The sequence below is a fragment of the Saccostrea cucullata genome, unplaced genomic scaffold (genome assembly GCF_032062105.1).
Source record: "Saccostrea cucullata isolate Sc308-1 unplaced genomic scaffold, CSIRO_AGI_Scuc_v1 ctg21240, whole genome shotgun sequence".
Taxonomy (NCBI): domain Eukaryota; kingdom Metazoa; phylum Mollusca; class Bivalvia; order Ostreida; family Ostreidae; genus Saccostrea; species Saccostrea cuccullata.
Genome location: NW_026936138.1, coordinates 1 through 7,000, shown reverse-complemented (window position 1 = coordinate 7,000; position 7,000 = coordinate 1). Strand labels below are relative to the sequence as shown.

The following is a 7,000-nucleotide window of genomic DNA, read 5'->3' as shown; positions in this document are numbered from 1 at the left end:
GAATTTAAAGGTACTTAGAAACTGTTTAAAAGTTGCGTCGGGTTGACGTCTTTTGAATGAAATCCGGGTGAATAATATTCCGAAATGATTACAGAACCACAATTTTCTGATAGGAAATTTTCTCAGCTTTCTAATGGTGTATGTTGCATAAAAATATTTTGATTACTTACCGTAGTAAAATTGACCTCTTTCCTTTGAAACGGAAATGCATAAACTTCTGCACATTGCATCAAGATGCAACAATAACAATGTTAATCTTCAAAATGTAAGCTTTCCTGTGATATGTCAATGTCGTTAATTCCTTAAAAATCGTCTCCCGGAAAGCCAATCAAAATGACGCTATCAACGTCGCGGAGACAAAATTACAGTGCCATGCATCAAAAGGGAAACCCCGTATCCAATTTTAGCACAACTTCGACCCGGTTAATTTTCAATACAGACTTATTAGAATGACATAACACACACACCATACGAAAGTTCAAACAAAGAAGAAAAAAATCGTTATATTTAATTTCTAGATAAATATGAATAATAATGAAAAAAAATGTTTATAAACACCGATAAATTGCGTGTAAATAGCACAATTACACAGGTAAGTCGGGTAACCTGAACCCCCTACTAATGAAAGATATCATTTTGTGGGTTTGGCTATAAAAGTGCCTCTACGATAAAGTCGTTGAACTTATGATTAAAAGTTTGTCAAATTCTAAGTAGGAAGGTCGTAACATATACATTATACCCTGCAATTTCATTGTCTTTTTCATAATAGGTAATATGCTTTTTTTCCATTTGTACGACGCTGATTTTACAATGGAGTAATGTTCACACAGAACAAACAACTTTACCATTGGTCCAATATTCAGGTAATAGATTGGACGATCAAAACAAGTAAAAAAATGAATGTCAAATACAATGAAAAAATTATCTCAGTTGATATTCAGTTTTTTGCCATTGAAGCCCTCCTTGCACAAGTCAAGTAAATCGAAGAATATAGTCTGCATCATCCAGACGTTTGCGTTGTGGAGGTAAACGCAAACGTCTGGATGATGCAGACTAGGTCCTTCAGCAGACTCTGAATACCTGGTATTATCTGATTATGGCACAATCGGAACGCCAACAATTGGACGACCTAATGTCCGAAAACTACAAGCATGTAAATGTTGCCCATGAGGAACACAGCAATTTATTTCAACCTCAGAATACTAATGTAGAATTCAGAGCGAACTGAGTATTTTAAAAGCTGTGCCCAATACCATTGTTCATATTCCATGTATTCAGCGCAACAAAATATACAAATCAGTCAGCGTGATATAAAAAAGAATATTTTGTTAAAGAAAATTACAATATGCAATTTCTAAATCAGTCATATAGAATTGAATACTAGTACATTTGCTATATCAGAAATGTTTCGTAAATATTTTTTTTATTCTTTTGAGCTTTTAAAACAACGTCCACGTTCTATAAATGCTATCTATATTTTAATGTTTCAAATATTTTTTGAATATAAATGAAATTTTTTGTAAAGTAAACAACCAGCTCATTAATCTACTGACGAAGAAAACACAACATTCTGTATGTCATCAAATTATTTAGCATTAACAAAATGACAATTTTATTTTGTCATTCGGTTGTCAATTCACCTAACGTATCGTGAAGAATTCGTAGAATGCTTTCATGTTTTTATTTTTTATATAATCGAAAAGTATTTCTTCTGAAATTTTCAATTTATTTCTATATGTTTTAAACAAAAGATGCTTTACGAGGCGTGTATTGCAATGATCCATTGCAATACGAAGAACCGACCATCCTTGCTTCGTCTTCTCAGACAGATCTGCTTCGCAATCACACAGAGTATTAACGATTTCCTCCTCACTCCCATCCCCTCTCCTCTCGACCCCGATATAGTGAGCAGCCATCCACCATTGATTTGTTGTCTTCTTATTTATTAGGTCTCGTTTCCTGGGATCTTTATAAAATTCCTCAGCCACATATCTACAAATGTTTACCTGTTTATGAGTGCATGCTATGTGCAGTACCGTTTTCTCTTCCCCCGTCAGAGATGTAATAATCAAACCCTTTTTCTGCAGTAGAAGAAGAACTTGAAGATTTCCACCCTTGCCAGCATAATGAAGCGCATTCCATTTAAGATCGTCGGTGCAATGCAGGAGAACTTCAAAATTTTCAGCGATAACTTGACAACTTTAAGATGTCCATACTCACAGGCGATATGTAGAGTTGTCTTCATTGTTTTTGTTTTAGCCATAATAAAGCTCTCGTTTTTTGATTTTAAAAGTTTTAAAACATTGACATTATTTGCATACGCCGCATAATGTGCTACATTCCATCCACACTCATCACGTTTTACATCTTGTATCATATTTTCATTCTTTATCATGCTTTCACAAAATTCGTCTTTGTTCCTCATAACTGCAATATCTAATATATTTAAACCGTTCTTTGTTTTCGCGTTTAGATTAACATTATTCTGTCTAAGGAAACACAACATACTTAAATCGCCGTGCCATGCAGCCCAGTGAATTGGTTTTATTCCTTGACATGTAGAAATAGAGTTATCCAGTAAAAGGTCCTTGTATTTAATAATTAAGAACTCACACATGTCTTTCTGTTGGTATTTGATTGCGTAGCCAAGAACGGTTTGTCCTTGGAAACATTTAATGTTAATTTCTACCTCAGAATGTGTTTTAATAATTTCTTCAAGTATAGGAATAGACCCTCCTTGGGCAGTATAATGCAATAATGTACATCCTGCTTCGTCTCGTTGACAGAAAATTTTTTGTTTCTCCCTTTTTTTAACTCTTGTTTCATTAAGGTAACTAAACCCTCTTAATACTCCATTTTTACACTGTCTTTTCAAGAGGAAAAATAATTCTGAATCTTCAACTGTGAAATCGACGAATATAACTTTGTCGTTGTCCACTATAAAACAAATATCATTAACATGAATTTTGGAAAGAATGAATTATCATTTGCATGGGTGTTTAAAATAAAAACTTACCCAGTACAATATTCTAAAGAATGCCACCCGTGAAATTTTTTATATCAATTTTTCTTGAAACGCATATATTTTAGATAAGTATTTACAATATGTATATAGTATGACACAAAATCGCAAAGAACAAAGAAGAAGGGGTCCTTTGCATATTACATAGGTACGATACAGTTAAGGTCATATGCAACTTAGTTTGGACTTTAGTGGATTCTTCCGTGGAGTTGAAAAGTTCCATTAAGTGTAGGACCTGTGTGCAATACTTTAAATATTTATGTAAGGATTTTTACACCTCTTTTAAAACAAATTTTGCTGAAAGAAAATCTGGAATTCATGTTCTGTCATTTTAAACATTTTTCTTTAAATAATTAAAACATTTTCATAGTTTGATATCTTTTCAAAACCCCTGATAACGTATGCTGATTTTTTGTCTAAGAACATGTCATTGAATTATGAGTTTAAATTTAAAATATCTACAAAAATTATCAGTTGGTAAGGTACTGTCCTTAAGGTATGTCCTTAAGTCGAAGTCTATGCGCACACTATGATTTTGATTTTGTTACCTTTACCTTGAAGAATAACATGATAGGACATTCATATACGAAACAATATGCCATAAAAATGACATCTCAACCACAAAGACACCGAAAGCTCGTGTCCACAATTCTTTGAATTGGCTTGTTTGCTATTTAGATTTCAAGAAATTAATCATTCTGGTTTTCAATTGTATACGGCGGGTGTGCTCACTTCTCCACGGCACCTAATTCCACCTCTGATGTTTTGTAGGTCTGTGTTTGCTCTGTTCCTATTTTGTATTGTTTTATGGACATTTGAACTTAAATACTGTTCGATATATTTCATTATACATCATCTCTTTATAGATTTCTTAGTAAATGTTCAATATCTATAAATTATTCAATGTATATCGTGCATGGAATAAAACAAGTGTTTATATTCTTACCAGACGTCTTTATATCATTTTGACACTTGTTATATTTTGACATACTTCCATCTTCCAAATCTGCAGGTGTTCAAAGAAAATTAACATGATTAGTACTCAAGAATTCTACAGTCTTCAAACTATGCATTTCCCTTTTATTGTGATTGGTAGGTTGAAATCCTGTTCAATGCAAGGGAGATAATTTTCCCTTAATATCTAGTTTTCAAAAGACTAAACACTTTTCAATCTTAAAATAAAATTGATAACACAAAGAATTGAAAATTGCAATTAATAAATCTACATATAACACTTTAATTTTTTTTATAGCAAAGACTTTTTAAGAAATATTTTCATTGTATACAGAATCGTATGCCAGCCTTTCGGTTTGAATTTATTCTTTTTCTTTATTTTGCACTGTCTTTCTTATTTTGTTTAATGGGACTCTTGCCTTCTCCGTAAAGTCCAAACAGCAGCAGAGACTAAGAAAAAAAAGCCTCGGATCTTTCACATGGTAGGGCTAATGTCGATAAATTATAGTAGATGCAGATGTAAAAAAAAGAAAACCCAATAAAATGCTCTAGCCTAGAATAATAAGACCTGATATGTCCGAGACATGTAACTATTTAAGGCTGTTGCTATAACGGCCAAGCTTTTTGAAATATACTCTACAAAAAAGAAACGCATATTGTTTAACTCATCAAAGAAATTTTGAAAAGTACATGTATTGTTCATTATTTGTTTATATGACCTGTAGTAGAACAATACACGACTAGTATATTTTTGATACAAACCTGCACTTTGCTGACCTTCCTTCATATCTCCACTGGAATCCTGGATTAATGAAGCTGCTTTTTAAAGAGATAAATTTAAAATATTTAATTAATTATTACGTCTTTACAAATGGAGTTTTACAGCGTTCTCAAAAGTTTCATATGTTTTTTTTAAAGGTTTTATCATGTCTTTCGGAAGGCTAGCAAGCTTTATGAAATACACCAAGTCTGCATGATTTACCCCCAATAACATACATAAAACTTAAATAGCATTTCTATTATTGATATTTACATAACTAAAAGAACCAAAATATGTTATTTTTTTTTTTTATCTCGCTGTCCTACATGTATATCTTTATTTAAGGAATGCCTCTAATTTTTTGCCAAATTATTAATCGTGCTTTGATTTGCGCCGCTGTTTTTTGTCGCTCACTTTGGATAATACTTTCGCATTTTATGCTTCCCCGCTTTGAAGATGGTTTCCTAAATTTTCCATCATTTTCCATCTATTTTTGGACAAGCGTGTATGTATTCTTAACTTTCACTCACGATCTTCTACGTGGACATCGAAATCATGGAAATTTTGTAAATGACTTTCAAAAACATAAAGGGATTTTTTACCATTGAAAGGTAAAATATCCAAAAAGTTGTGAAATACTATTTTATTACTATTTCCTTTTAAAGGAAAATACAAGAAATTATAAGTGAACGCCAGAAAAAGTAGCGGCGTAAATCAGAGGTTTTTACAGAGCTTAGATATTTGAGTACAAAAGCTTTTAGCTTTGACCAATCAATAAAAAAAGGGAAAAGCGAAAAAGGAGTAAAATGCTTTTGAAAAGGTGTTATTACTCTTTTTTTTAAAAAAAGGGTTATGACGCCTTTCCAAAGGCGTTTTACGCCTTTCCTTTCCAAAAAGCGTTTTACGCTTTAAATTTTATAAGGCGTTATTACGCTTTCCCATTCGGCCATTCTTAATGGCGTTATAACGTCTTTTAAAAGGGGGTTATTACGCCTTTCTAGAAAAATGTTATTACGCTTTTTCCAGAACGTGTAATTACACTTTTTTTTAAAGGCGTTAAATTACACCTTTTTTAAAAGGAGTTTACGCCATTTACATTCAACACACGACTTACCTTTCTGAAAGGCGTTATAATTAGTTTTTTAAAAAGATTATTACGCCTTTTAAAAGGAGTTATTACACCATTTTTATTTAACACATGACTTACCTATTTCCAGTCCTCTCTGCTTATCTTTCCTGATATCTGATTTTGAAAAGCATCCTGAAAGAAAAAAAATGCATAAAATATATAAATGTTTTGACTCATTTCAATACTTATTACCGGTCGGCAGGGGGTGCTCACTCCTCCATGGCACCTGATCCCCCCTCTGATGTTTAGAGGTCCGTGTTTGCTCTGCTCTTATTTTGTATATTTTTTAATGGACGTTGAGATTGAATACTGTTCGTTATCTCCTTATCCTTCATGATTCTTTTTTGTGTCTCTTTAAAATGAACAATCTTATCTTCCAAAAAATGTCTTGCTTAAATTTACCATCCCTCATAAAAATTAACTACCATAATAAACTATTATTAAATATACTTAATAGTGGGAAAAATGATACTTTAATCACAGGTATTTTGGAACCTCCCCCCCCCCCCTTCCGGGTGAAAAATTTTTTTCACAAATTATATTTATGACACACATTTATTATGTGTATTAGAGTAAATTAGAGGAAAACTCAAAATAATAATTCCTTACAATACATGTAACAAATTTTTAACCTTTTATATGGAACGATTATATTGGGTTTCTCCGTTTTTAAAAAAAAATAATTTGACATCTATAATTTTAAATTATTGCATAAAACAAGGGACAAAACGGGGTCTTAGCCTAGTATTTTGTCTTTTCAAAGCAAAAGACAATTTTAAACACGCCTTTATTGTATTACTTTTCTCACATAATTAAAATGCCTAGCATGAAATCCATCATCACAAGGAACATGGTGGCTATGACCGGGGACAGGTAATGTTACTCCTCTTTTACTTGATCCCTTCTCTTATGCTTAAGGGAAAAGACCACTAATTATTTTCCCATAAACTCCATACAAACCTTAGGCCCTTTTAGTACTTTACTATGACAATTTCAGAAAAATCTTTAGCATCATTTCAAACTTTGTTCTAAACCCTAACAAAAAATACTGAATAAAAATATTATTTTTTAGGTCAAAATTGCAGTTTTTTCAACTTATAGAGATTCGCAGTAAATAGCACGCGGCATAAAAAAA

General features: G+C 32.1%; 1 pseudogene; it reads right to left on the bottom strand.

Annotated features, from left to right (window-relative positions):
• Window positions 1–1,582: 1,582 nt before the first annotated feature.
• LOC134244855 (putative ankyrin repeat protein RF_0381) lies at window positions 1,583–5,997 on the bottom strand (annotated as a pseudogene).
• Between the last annotated feature and the right edge of the window lie 1,003 nt (window positions 5,998–7,000).